Below are 13,875 nucleotides of genomic sequence, written 5' to 3' on the forward strand. Positions count from 1 at the left end.
CATTTAACTTTTGTGAGTCTTGATTTTTTCATTTGTACAGGATTTATTGAGAATTAACTGACCTGTAAATTACTGGCAAATGCCAAGGAGATTTCTTTCTCCTTTTATTTAGTCTTTCTTCCCTAAATATCGTTGTTATTACAATATAAATAATTGCTCTAAAGGTTTAATATTTTAAAATTTGGAACTCATAAAATTCCAAAGGAACTAACCTTTTTTTATTCCAATGCAGAAGTTGTAACATTCTGAGTTGCTGTAACATTCTGAGTTGCTGCAACAAGAACACAGAATAATATGCAATATTACGTAAGGATAACATCAGTGATTATACCAAATAAGCCCCCCAAAGTCAATGATTTACATAACAAAAATTTATTTTCTCACTCAAAATACAATTAGCGTTCCCAACCAGTGGAAAGACTCTTCTAACAGGGATTTCAGGGAGTTACACTCATTTCATCTTCGGGCCGCTGACATATTCTCACGTTGCCATGCTCATCTGCATCTAGAAAAAAAAAAAAAAGGAAAAGTAAAGTATAAGAGAACTATGTAGAGATTATTTTTTGTGAGTCAAGCTAGAACTTAGTCATATAGTCATAACTAAGTAGGGGAGCGATAGAACATCCATTTCACCTGGGTTTCAGATAACACTTTTTAACATTTTATATTGAGTTACAAGAGTCTATGATGTATTCAGGATACGTCCTTGTTTAAGCATATGAATTGCAAATGTTTTTTCCCTATGGTTTGACTTTTCTTCGTCTTTATAGTGAAGTTTGACGTAGGGAAGATCTTAATTTTTATGGATTCCTATTTATCAATTTTTTGGTCTATGCCATTTTTATATTCATTCTAAAATATTTGGTTACCATAGATCGTGTAGTTATTTTTCTATATTTTCTATGGGAAGTTTTATAGTTTAAGCATTTACGTTCAAGTCTATCTTATCTGTTAATGTGAAGAAGGATTTGGGGTACTTTTTTATATTTAATTTTGCACCACTGTATTTGTCCATTTTCACTCTGCTGATAAAGACATACCTGAGACTGGGTAATTTACAAAGGAAAAGGTTTAATGGACTCACAGTTTCACATGGCTGGGGAGGCCTCACAAACGTGGTGGAAGATGAATGGCATGTCTTACAATGACAACAGATGAGAGAAAAGAGAGCCAAGTGAAAGGATAAACCCCTTATAAAATCATAAGATTTCATGAAACTTATTCACTACCACGAGAACAGTATGGGGAAACTGCCCCCATGATTCAATTATCTCCCACCAGGTCCCTCCCACAAAACGGGAATTATGAGAGCTAAGACTCAAGATACAATTTGGATGAGGACACAGTGAAACCACAATCAATCACCATTTATTGATGGTTGTTGAACCACCAATTATTGAAAAGTATCCATTTTCTATAAAGTTAACATGATAATTGTTGACAATCAATTGACTCTAAATACCAGTTATCACATTACCCCAAAGTTTACCCCAAAGGTTAATGGCAGCTGTGGTCTCAATGTGTCTCCAAAATTCATGTATTGAAAGTTTAATCCCCAATGCAACAGTGTTGAGAGATGGGGACTTTTGGAGGTGTTTAGTCATGAAATCTCTCATGAATCAATTAAAAAGGGTTTGTAGGAGTGAGTGTCTTTACCTGGTCCTTCCACCTTCTACCGTGTGAGGACACACTGTTCCTCCTCTCTGGAGGAAGCAGCAACAAGGTATGCCATCTTGGAACCAGAGAGCAAACGTGCTGACTCCTTAATCATGGACTTCCTAGCCTCCAGACTGTGATATTCTGTGATAGCACAAAACAAACCAAAACGGTGGCTTAAAAAAGCAAATATTGATAATGTCACAGTTTTTTGGGGGTCAAGATCTGGGAGCAGCCTGCTTGGATTACTCTGCCTTGAGGTCTCCCATAAAATTGCAGTCAAACTACTGGCTGGGCTCTTCTTATGGCAAGATTTTCTGGGATTGCAGTATCTGTTTCCAAACTGAGGTGGAAATTTACATGTGTGCCTTCCTATCTCCCCTCCTCTAAGGAACATGGCATGCCCCAAGTATATGTTAGTAGTCATAAATCAAAGACTTTGATTCCTTTCTTTTTTTTATTTATTTATTATTATTATTATACTTTAAGTTCTAGGGTACATGTGCATAACGTGCAGGTTTGTTACATATGTATACTTGTGCCATGTTGCTGTGCTGCACCCATCAACTCGTCAGCACCCATCAACTCGTCATTTACGAGTTGATTACGAGTTGGTATAACTCCCAATGCAATCCCTCCCCCCTTCCCCCTCCCCATGATAGGCCCCGGTGTGTGATGTTCCCCTTCCCGAGTCCAAGTGATCTCATTGTTCAGTTCCCACCTATGAGTGAGAACATGCGGTGTTTGGTTTTCTGTTCTTGTGATAGTTTGCTGAGAATGATGGTTTCCAGCTGCATCCATGTCTCTACAAAGGACATAAACTCATCCTTTTTTATGGCTGCATAGTATTCCATGGTGTATATGTGCCACATTTTCTTAATCCAGTCTGTCACTGATGGACATTTGGGTTGATTCCAAGTCTTTGCTATTGTGAATAGTGCCGCAATAAACATACGTGTGCATGTGTCTTTATAGCAGCATGATTTAGAATCCTTTGGGTATATACCCAGTAATGGGATGGCTGGTTCATATGGTACATCTAGTTCTAGATCCTTGAGGAATCGCCCTACTGTTTTCCATAATGGTTGAACTAGTTTACAATCCCACCAACAGTGTAAAAGTGTTCCTATTTCTCCACATCCTCTCCAGCACCTGATAAAGTCAGACTTTGATTCCTTTCAACCACATTTCCCTGTCCCTCTTTTACCTTCATAAGAGTAGCGTTGAATTTATGGGTTTCTTTTGTTTAACTTCCAGATATGGTTTATTTTGAAGAATGAATTTCATTCATGAAGATAAAAGTTTGAAGAACAGAGACTATTGAGCTAAGATACATGTATATGTCTATAGACTTTTTAATTTTATTTTCTTTCTTGCTGTCAGTTATTCCTTATCACTTCTTCTATTATTAGATGTCTGACTCTATCAGAGCTTTTCTTTCCATATTGCTTCTAGTTTGCAAATTCTGAACTGCTGTGAGACAGAAAATCATATATATGTGCTACTGATTAGAATTCAAACATCCGAGAAAATTCCTTAAAAAGAAAAGGCAAAGATTTAAGAGCTTTTAAAAATACTCAGAGATATGCACAAATAATTACAATGATTATAATGATTTTTTTGTAATTATGCCTGTGCATTATGGTTTTCCTCCTAAGCATTAAGCTCAATGTGAATAGATACTATGTCTGCTATTTTTTTAAATTGTAGATCTTGTGCTTGGCACACACAAAAAATCAATGTTTCTGTTAGACTGGATTCTATAGAGTTGAGATTATTTTAAAAATTCAGTAAAGACTTGCCTCATTTCTGTAAGTTTTCAAAATATTGAGACACATATCAGAATAAGTAAATGTCACATTGGCAGACTTTGTTTTTATTCCAGTGATGTTCCTATTGTTGACAACATTTTTAGAATAATTCCTCAGTTGTGGAAAATCTTTATTATATGATTGTAGATTTGCTATTAAGATTAGGCAAACATCATTCTCTACTCAATGCTAGAGACTATAGTGAATACTAAAATTGGATAAACCATTAAAATGAGGTTTGAGGTATGACAATAAAGATTTTGATATTTACAGGTTTCTATAACTTTACTTTGACTTAAAAATAACCCCAGATGTTACTAAACAAAAAAGGACTGTATGAGTTTGCAAGCTGGGTTACTTAGATAAATGTATTCAAAATCTACTTGGATATATAAGTGATAGATAGAAGTTATGTTTTAAATAATCTGACTACTATGTAAATTCTCAGTTATACTCTGAAATTGTCTCCAAAGGTTTAGATTACAAGTTACCAAATTTAAATATTTTATATAAATAGAGAAAATCTCCTTGTATTAGGGTTCTCTAGAGGGACAGAACTAATGGGATATATATACATATATATATATCCTTTTGATATATATATCAGATATATATATACTTCTGATATATATAACTGATATATATAATAACTGATATATAACATATATAATAACTGATACATATATATATGAGTTTATTAAGTAGTATTAACTCACACAATCACAAGGTGCCACAGTCGGCCGTCTGCAAGCTGAGGAGCAAGGAAGCCAGTCCGTCCCAAAGCTCCAAACTCCCAAAGAGTTTGGAGTCTGATGTTTGAGGTCAGGAAGCATCCAGCACAGGAGAAAGATGCAGGCTGGAGGCTAAACCAGTCTAGCATTTATTTATGTATGTATGCATGTATGTATTTATTTATATTTTACTATAAATTCTGGGATACATGTGCTGAAAGTGCAGCTTTATTACTTAGGTATACATGTGCCATTGTGGTTTGCTGTGCCTATCAACGCATCTAGGTTTTAAGCTCCGCATGCATTAGGTATTTGTCCTAATGCTATCCCTCCACTTGTTCCTCAACCCCCGACAGGCCCCAGTGTGTGATGTTCCCCTACCTGTGTCCATGTGTTCTCATTGTTCAACTCCCACTTATGAGTGAGAACATGCAGTGTTTGCTTTTCTGTTCCTGTGTTAGTTTGTTGAGGATGATGGTTTCCAGCTTCACCCATGTCCCTGCAAAGAACATGAATTCATTCCTTTTGATAATTGCATAGTATTCCATGGTGTATCTGTGCCACATTTTCTTTAGTCTACCATTGATGGGCATTTAGATTGGTTCCAAGTCTTTGCTATTGTAAATAGTGCTGCAATAAACATACATGTACGTGTGTCTTTATAGTAGAATGATTTACAGTCCTTTGGGTATCTACCCAGTAATGGGATTGCTGGGTCAAATGGTATTTCTGGTTCTAGATCCTTGAGGAATCACTGTCTTCCACAATGACTGAACTAATTTACACTCCCACCAACAGTGTAAAAGTGTTCCCAGTTCTCCCAACAGTTTAGCCTTTTCATGTTTTTCTGCTTGCTTTATATTCTACCTGCACTGGCAGCTGATTAGATGGTGCCCACCCAGATTAAGGGTGGGTCTGCCTTTCCCACCCCAATGACTCGAATGTTAATCTCCATTGGCAACATGCTCACAGACATACCCAGAATCAATACTTTGCATCCTTGAATCCAATCAAGTTGACACTCCAATCAACTTGCCAATGATTGACAACTTGCCAATGATTAACAATCCAATCAAGTTGACACTCAGTAGTAACCATCACATACTTCTTCAGCAATATGCCCAAGATATAAACAAGAAAGATATGACATTTTTTCTTTTTATTAAAATTTTATACTTTGGCAAGGGCTAAATTACTTAGGTATATTAAACAGATATTACTAATACAATAGTAGCAAGATATGCATAAAATGTGCTAAGTTATGCAAGGTTGAAATACTTATGTTCTGTATATACTGTATAAGTAACTAGATGTGAAGCTAGCTCCCTTGGAGTGCTTTAGGCAGTTATTTAAAGAAAAACCAGATAAACTGCTGTCTGGGCCCAGGCTATTTTGTCTTGATGTAGGGTTGCCAGATTTATCAAATAAAAATATAAGACACCCAGTTCAATCTGAATTTGAGATAAACAATGGGTAATTATTTATAAAATAAACATTTTATTTATAAATGTAATATAGTTTTATAATATATAATATTTGGGATATATTTATGCTAGTCATTCACTATGTATCTCAAAATCATATTTAACTGAGCACACTACATTTTATCTGACAATCATATTTTTTAAGTTTTACTGAGACATAATTCACAAAAAATTAATCCATTTTTACTATATAATTCAATGGTTTTTAGTATATTCAGAATTTTAAAACCATCACCACAATTAATTTTAGAACACTTTGTCACCATAAAAATAACTCTATACTCATTAGCTGTCAATCCTCCTCCTCACACATGTCCCCATTAGTGGTGGCCCCAGGCAATCACAAATCTACATTCTATTTCTAGATTTGCTTATTGTGGGTATTTTAAATAAACAGAATAATAAAATATGTAATCTTTTATAACTGTATCTTTTTATTTACCATAATATTATCAAGGATTTTTTTCTTTTAAAACATGTAGCAGTATATTAGTACTTTATTCACTTTATTGTTAAATAATATTCTACCATATGGATTAACCACATTTTATCCATTAATCAGTAGATGGACATTTGAACTGTTTCCATTTTTCCTATTACAAATAATGCTGTCATAAATTTTATGTAAAATTTTTTGTTAAGAGTGGAAATTCTGGTTCACATGATAACTCTATTTTTAATTTTTTGAAGAACTGACAAGGTTTTTTCCAAAGTAACGGCACCATTTTAAGATTTTAAGTCCCCACTGGTAAGCGTAATTATTATAATTTCTTCATATCCTCACAAACACTTATTATCTATTTGATTATAGTCATTCTATTGATTGTGAAGTGGTATTTTATGTCAATTTCTATTTTGTCTGATACTATGATAACTACTCTAACTGTTTTAGAGTTGTTTACATGATAGTGTTTTTCCATCTTTTAACTTTCAATCTATTTATATATTTGATTCTTTTTCCTATAGACAACATATTGTTGGATCTTGGTTTTTTACGCACTGTGCTGATCTCATTCATTAATGATTACAGGCACACACTGCCAAGCCCAGCTAATTTTTGTATTTTTGTAGCAATGAGGTTTTGCCATGTTGACCCGGCTGTTTTTGAACCCCTAACATCAGGTGATCCACCAGCCTTGGCCTCCTAAAGTGCTAGAATTACAGGTGTGAGCCACCATGCCAGGCCTATAATTGCTATTTCTTTATTGATATTCTCTATTTGATGAGACCATGTCATTATATATTCCTTTACTTCTGTAAACATGGTCTACTTTAATTCTTCAGCTATATCTTTAAATAGCTGCTTTGGCTAGGTCTAACAACTGTGCCCTCTTTCATACAGATTCTGTCACCTTTTTTCCTGGCATATAAGGAAAACTTTACTACTTCTTTGCAGGTCTCATAATTTTTTGTTGAAAACTGGACTTCTAGGAAAAAGTGTTCCAGCAACTCTGGATACTTATCTCCCTCTCTGAGGTTTGGTTTTGTTGTTGGTTCCTTGTTTGCTTGTCTGTTAGTTTAGCGACTTGACTGGACTATTTCAGTTAAGTCTATTTCATATGTAGGGTAAAGCCTCCATTTATTCTCCTCAGAGAAGGAGTGGGTCATGCACAGCAGCATTCCATCATGAAATGGAAGCAGTATATATGTGATCGGGCTCAAGCAGGTCCTGAAGGCACAAGTAGGTTATATGAGGAAGTGGCTCAAATGCCCATAGTCTCCACTCCTGCCACCCTGCCTTCTCTCCCTAGCCTGTACTGATGGCCTCATGGGGAGTTCCCTATGATCAGTTGACAGAAGAAGAGAAGACTAAGGCCTGGTTCACAGATATTTTTGCATGATATGCAGGCACCACCTGAGAGTGGACAGCTGTAGCACTACAGTCCCTTTCTAGGACATCCCTGAAGGACGGTTGTGAAGGGAAACCTTGCCAGTGGGCAGAACTTCAAACAGTTCACCTAGTCGTCTACTTTGCATGGAAGGAGACATGGCCGGATGTGTGATTATATACCGATTCATGGGCTGTAGCCAATGGTTTGGCTGGATGGTCAGAGACTGGGAAGAAGCATGATTGGAAAATTGGTAACAAAGAAATTTGGGGAAGAGGTATGTGGATGAATCTCTCTGAGTGGTCAAAAACTGTAAAGATATTTATATCCCATATGAGTGCTCATCAGTGTGTGACCTCAGCGGAGCAGGAGTTTAATAATCAAGTGGATAGAATGACCTGTTCTCAGTCTCTTTCCCCAACCACGCCTGTCATCGCTCAATGCCCCATGAACAACGTGGCCATGGAGGCAGGGATAGAAGTTACACATGGGCTCAGCAACATGGACTCCCACTCACCAAAGATGACTTGGATAAGCCCACTGCTGAGTGCCCAATTTGCCAGTAGCAGAGACCAATACTGAGCCCTCAATATGGCACCATTTCTCAGCATGATCAGCTAGCTACCTGGTGGTAGGTTGATTATATTGGACCTCATCCATCATGGAAAGAGCAGAGGTTTGTCCACACTGGAAGAGACACTTACCCCGGATATGGGTTTGCCTATCCTGCATGCAGTGCTTTTGCGAAGACTACCATTCATCGACTCACGGAGTGCCTTATCCACCGTCATGGTTTTCCACACAGCATTGCCTCTGACCAAGGCATTCACATTACGGCTAAAGAAGTGCAGCAGTGGGCTCATGTCCATGGAATTCACTGGTCTTACCATGTTCCCAATTATCCTGAAGCAGCTAGATTGATAGAATGGTGGAATGGCCTTTTGAAGTCACAATTACACCACCAACTAGGTGACAATACCTTGCAGGGCTGGGACAAAGTCCTCCAGAAGGCCATGTATGCTCTGAATTAGCATTCAATATATGGTACTGTTTCTCCCATAGTCAGGATTCATGGGTCCAGGAATCAAGGGGTGGAAGTGGAAGTGGCGCCACTTACCATTTCCCACAGTGACCCACTAACAAAATTTTTGCTTCCTCTCCCCACAATATTACGTTCTGCTAGCCTAGAAGTCTTAGTTCCAGAGGAAGGAATGCTGCCACCAGAAATCACAACAGTGATTCTATTAAACTGATAGTTAAGACTGCCATTTGGACACTTTGGGCTCCTCCTACCTTTAAGTCAAAAGGCTAAGAAGGGAGTTACAGCGTTGACTGGTGTGATCAACCCAGACTATCAAGACGAAATCATTCTACTACTCGACAACAGAGGTAAGGAAGAGTACACATGGAATACAGGAGATCCATTAGGACATCTCTTAGTATTACCATGCCCTGTGGTTGAGGTCAATGAGAAACTACAACAGCCCAATCCAAGCAGGCCTAAAAATGACCCAGACCCTTCAGGAGCAAAGGTTTGGGTGACTCCACAAGGAAAAAAAAACACACTAAACCATGACCTGCTGAGGTGCTTGCTGAAGGCAAAAAGAATACAGAATGGGTAGTAGAAGAAGGTAGTCATCAATACCAGCTACGACGTGACCAGCTTCAGAAATGAGGACTATAATTGTCATGATTCTTTCTCCCTTTTGTTAAAAACTTGTTTGTGCATGTATACACTTGAACTAAGAAAATATCTTCATTTTATTTCCTTTATCTTTTGTCATGTGACATAAGATTTATTGACTTCATGTCGGCATCTAAGTATTGTTAACATTGTGTAATAGTATTTGTGTTGAAGACTGTTGTTTTCAGCTGTACCAAGGATAGTTGTATTATGTGAGTTGTAATTAGGACATTATTGTCTTTATTATTTGAAGATTATGATCTCAGGAGATGTGTGTGGATTCAATTTGACAAGGGGGGAACTTGTGATGGTTAATACTGACTGTCGACTTGATTGGATTGAATGATACAAAGTATTGATCCTGGGTGTATCTATGAGGGTATTGCCAAAAGAGATTAACATTTGAGTCAGTGGGCTGGGAAAGGGAGACTCACACTTTTTTTTTTTCTTTTTTTTTTTTAATTTATTTATTATTATTATACTTTAAGTTGTAGGGTACATGTGCATAACGTGCAGGTTTGTTACATATGTATACTTGTGCCTTGTTGGTGTGCTGCACCCATCAACTCGTCATTTACATCAGGTATAACTCCCAATGCAATCCCTCCACCCTTCCCCCTCCCCATGATAGGCCCCGGTGTGTGATGTTCCCCTTCCCGAGTCCAAGTGATCTCATTGTTCAGTTCCCACCTATGAGTGAGAACATGCGGTGTTTGGTTTTCTGTTCTTGTGATAGTTTGCTAAGAATGATGGTTTCCAGCTGCATCCATGTCCCTACAAAGGACACAAACTCATCCTTTTTTATGGCTGCATAGTATTCCATGGTGTATATGTGCCACATTTTCTTAATCCAGTCTGTCACTGATGGACATTTGGGTTGATTCCAAGTCTTTGCTATTGTGAATAGTGCCGCAATAAACATACGTGTGCATGTGTCTTTATAGCAGCATAATTTACAATCCTTTGGGTATATACCCAGTAATGGGATGGCTAGGTCATATGGTACATCTAGTTCTAGATCCTTGAGGAATCGCCATACTGTTTTCCATAATGGTTGAACTAGTTTACAATCCCACCAACAGTGTAAAAGTGTTCCTATTTCTCCACATCCTCTCCAGCACCTGTTGTTTCCTGACTTTTTAATGATCGCCATTCTAACTGGTGTGAGATGGTATCTCATTGTGGTTTTGATTTGCATTTCTCTGATGGCCAGTGATGATGAGCATTTTTTCATGTGTCTGTTGGCTGTATGAATGTCTTCTTTTGAGAAATGTCTGTTCATATCCTTTGCCCACTTTTTGATGCAGTTGTTTGTTTTTTTCTTGTAAATTTGTTTGAGTTCTTTGTAGGTTCTGGATATTAGCCCTTTGTCAGACGAGTAGATTGCAAAAATTTTCTCCCATTCTGTAGGTTGCCTGTTCACTCTGATGGTAGTTTCTTTTGCTGTGCAGAAGCTCTTTAATTTAATGGGATCCCATTTGTCAATTTTGGCTTTTGCTGCCGTTGCTTTTGATGTTTTAGACATGAAGTCTTTGCCCATGCCTATGTCCTGAATGGTACTACCTAGGTTTTCCTCTAGGGTTTTTATGGTATTAGGTCTAACATTTAAGTCTCTAATCCATCTTGAATTAATTTTCGTATAAGGAGTAAGGAAAGGATCCAGTTTCAGCTTTCTACTTATGGCTAGCCAATTTTCCCAGCACCATTTATTAAATAGGGAATCCTTTCCCCATTTCTTGTTTCTCTCAGGTTTGTCAAAGATCAGATGGCTGTAGATGTGTGGTATTATTTCTGAGGACTCTGTTCTGTTCCATTGGTCTATATCTCTGTTTTGGTACCAGTACCATGCTGTTTTGGTTACTGTAGCCTTGTAGTATACTTTGAAGTCAGGTAGCGTGATGCCTCCAGCTTTGTTCTTTTGACTTAGGATTGTCTTGGAGATGCGGGCTCTTTTTTGGTTCCATATGAACTTTAAAGCAGTCTTTTCCAATTCTGTGAAGAAACTCATTGGCAGCTTGATGGGGATGGCATTGAATCTATAAATTACCTTGGGCAGTATGGCCATTTTGACGATATTGATTCTTCCTATCCATGAGCATGGTATGTTCTTCCATTTGTTTGTGTCCTCTTTTATTTCACTGAGCAGTGGTTTGTAGTTCTCCTTGAAGAGGTCCTTTACATCCCTTGTAAGTTGGATTCCTAGGTATTTTATTCTCTTTGAAGCAATTGTGAATGGAAGTTCATTCCTGATTTGGCTCTCTGTTTGTCTGTTACTGGTGTATACGAATGCTTGTGATTTTTGCACATTAATTTTTTGTATCCTGAGACTTTGCTGAAGTTGCTTATCAGCTTAAGGAGATTTTGGGCTGAGACAATGGGGTTTTCTAAATATACAATCATGTCATCTGCAAACAGGGACAGTTTGACTTCTTCTTTTCCTAACTGAATACCCTTGATTTCTTTCTCTTGCCTAATTGCCCTAGCCAGAACTTCCAACACTATGTTGAATAGGAGTGGTGAGAGATGGCATCCCTGTCTTGTGCCAGTTTTCAAAGGGAATTTTTCCAGTTTTTGCCCATTCAGTATGATATTGGCTGTGGGTTTGTCATAAATAGCTGTTATTATTTTGAGGTACGGTCCATCAATACCGAATTTATTGAGCGTTTTTAGCATGAAGGGCTGTTGAATTTTGTCAAAAGCCTTTTCTGCATCTATTGAGATAATCATGTGGTTCTTGTCTTTGGTTCTGTTTATATGCTGGATTATGTTTATTGATTTGCGAATGTTGAACCAGCCTTGCATCCCAGGGATGAAGCCCACTTGATCATGGTGGATAAGCTTTTTGATGTGTTGCTGAATCCGGTTTGCCAGTACTTTATTGAGGATTTTTGCATCGATGTTCATCAGGGATATTGGTCTAAAATTCTCTTTTTTTGTTGTGTCTCTGCCAGGCTTTGGTATCAGGATGATGTTGGCCTCATAAAATGAGTTAGGGAGGATTCCCTCTTTTTCTATTGATTGGAATAGTTTCAGAAGGAATGGTACCAACTGCTCCTTGTACCTCTGGTAGAATTCAGCTGTGAATCCATCTGGTCCTGGACTTTTTTTGGTTGGTAGGCTATTAATTATTGCCTCAATTTCAGAGCCTGCTATTGGTCTATTCAGGGATTCAACTTCTTTCTGGTTTAGTCTTGGAAGAGTGTAAGTGTCCAGGAAATTATCCATTTCTTGTAGATTTTCCAGTTTATTTGCGTAGAGGTGTTTATAGTATTCTCTGATGGTAGTTTGTATTTCTGTGGGGTCGGTGGTGATATCCCCTTTATCATTTTTAATTGCGTCGATTTGATTCTTCTCTCTTTTCTTCTTTATTAGTCTTGCTAGTGGTCTGTCAATTTTGTTGACCTTTTCAAAAAACCAACTCCTGGATTCATTGATTTTTTGGAGGGTTTTTTGTGTGTCTATCTCCTTCAGTTCTGCTCTGATCTTAGTTATTTCTTGCCTTCTGCTAGCTTTCGAATGTGTTTGCTCTTGCTTCTCTAGTTCTTTTAATTGTGATGTTAGAGTGTCAATTTTAGATCTTTCCTGCTTTCTCTTGTGGGCATTTAGTGCTATAAATTTCCCTCTACACACTGCTTTAAATGTGTCCCAGAGATTCTGGTATGTTGTATCTTTGTTCTCATTGGTTTCAAAGAACATCTTTATTTCTGCCTTCATTTCGTTATGTACCCAGTAGTCATTCAGGAGCAGGTTGTTCAGTTTCCATGTAGTTGAGTGGTTTTGATTGAGTTTCTTAGTCCTGAGTTCTTGTTTGATTGCACTGTGGTCTGAGAGACAGTTTGTTATAATTTCTGTTCTTGTACATTTGCTGAGGAGTGCTTTACTTCCAATTACATGGTCAATTTTGGAGTAAGTACCATGTGGTGCTGAGAAGAATGTATATTCTGTTGATTTGGGGTAGAAAGTTCTATAGATGTCTATTAGGTCTGCTTGCTGCAGAGATGAGTTCAATTCCTGGATATCCTTGTTAACCTTCTGTCTCGTTGATCTGTCTAATGTTGACAGTGGAGTGTTGAAGTCTCCCATGATTATTGTATGGGAGTCTAAGTCTCTTTGTAAGTCTCTAAGGACTTGCTTGATGAATCTGGGTGCTCCTGTATTGGGTGCATATATATTTAGGATAGTTAGCTCTTCCTGTTGAATTGATCCCTTTACCATTATGTAATGGCCTTCTTTGTCTCTTTTGATCTTTGATGGTTTAAAGTCTGTTTTATCAGAGACTAGGATTGCAACCCCCATTTTTTTTTGTTCTCCATTTGCTTGGTAAATCTTCCTCCATCCCTTTATTTTGAGCCTATGTATGTCTCTGCGTGTGAGATGGGTCTCCTGAATACAGCAGACTGATGGGTCTTGACTCTTTATCCAGTTTGCCAGTCTGTGTCTTTTAATTGGAGCATTTAGTCCATTTACATTTAAGGTTAAGATTGTTATGTGTGAACTTGATCCTGCCATTATGATATTAACTGGTTATTTTGCTCGTTAGTTGATGCAGTTTCTTCCTTGCCTCGATGGTCTTTACATTTGGGCATGTTTTTGCAATGGCTGGTACCGGTTGTTCCTTTCCATGTTTAGTGCTTCCTTCAGGGTCTCTTGTAAGGCAGGCCTAGTGGTGACAAAATCTCT

The 13,875-nt window shown here is 37.7% G+C and overlaps 1 long non-coding RNA gene across 1 annotated transcript; it reads right to left on the reverse strand.

The window, feature by feature from the left end:
- Window positions 1–211: 211 nt before the first annotated feature.
- On the reverse strand, window positions 212–1,797 carry LOC126934728 (uncharacterized). Its single transcript, XR_007719099.1, has 3 exons — window positions 1,657–1,797; window positions 385–505; window positions 212–271 (listed from the first exon to the last, which is right to left on the reverse strand). It is a non-coding gene; the product is annotated as an uncharacterized LOC126934728 (long non-coding RNA).
- Window positions 1,798–13,875: the final 12,078 nt, after the last annotated feature.

The sequence above is a fragment of the Macaca thibetana genome, chromosome 14, assembly GCF_024542745.1.
Source record: "Macaca thibetana thibetana isolate TM-01 chromosome 14, ASM2454274v1, whole genome shotgun sequence".
NCBI classification, from domain to species: Eukaryota; Metazoa; Chordata; class Mammalia; order Primates; family Cercopithecidae; genus Macaca; species Macaca thibetana.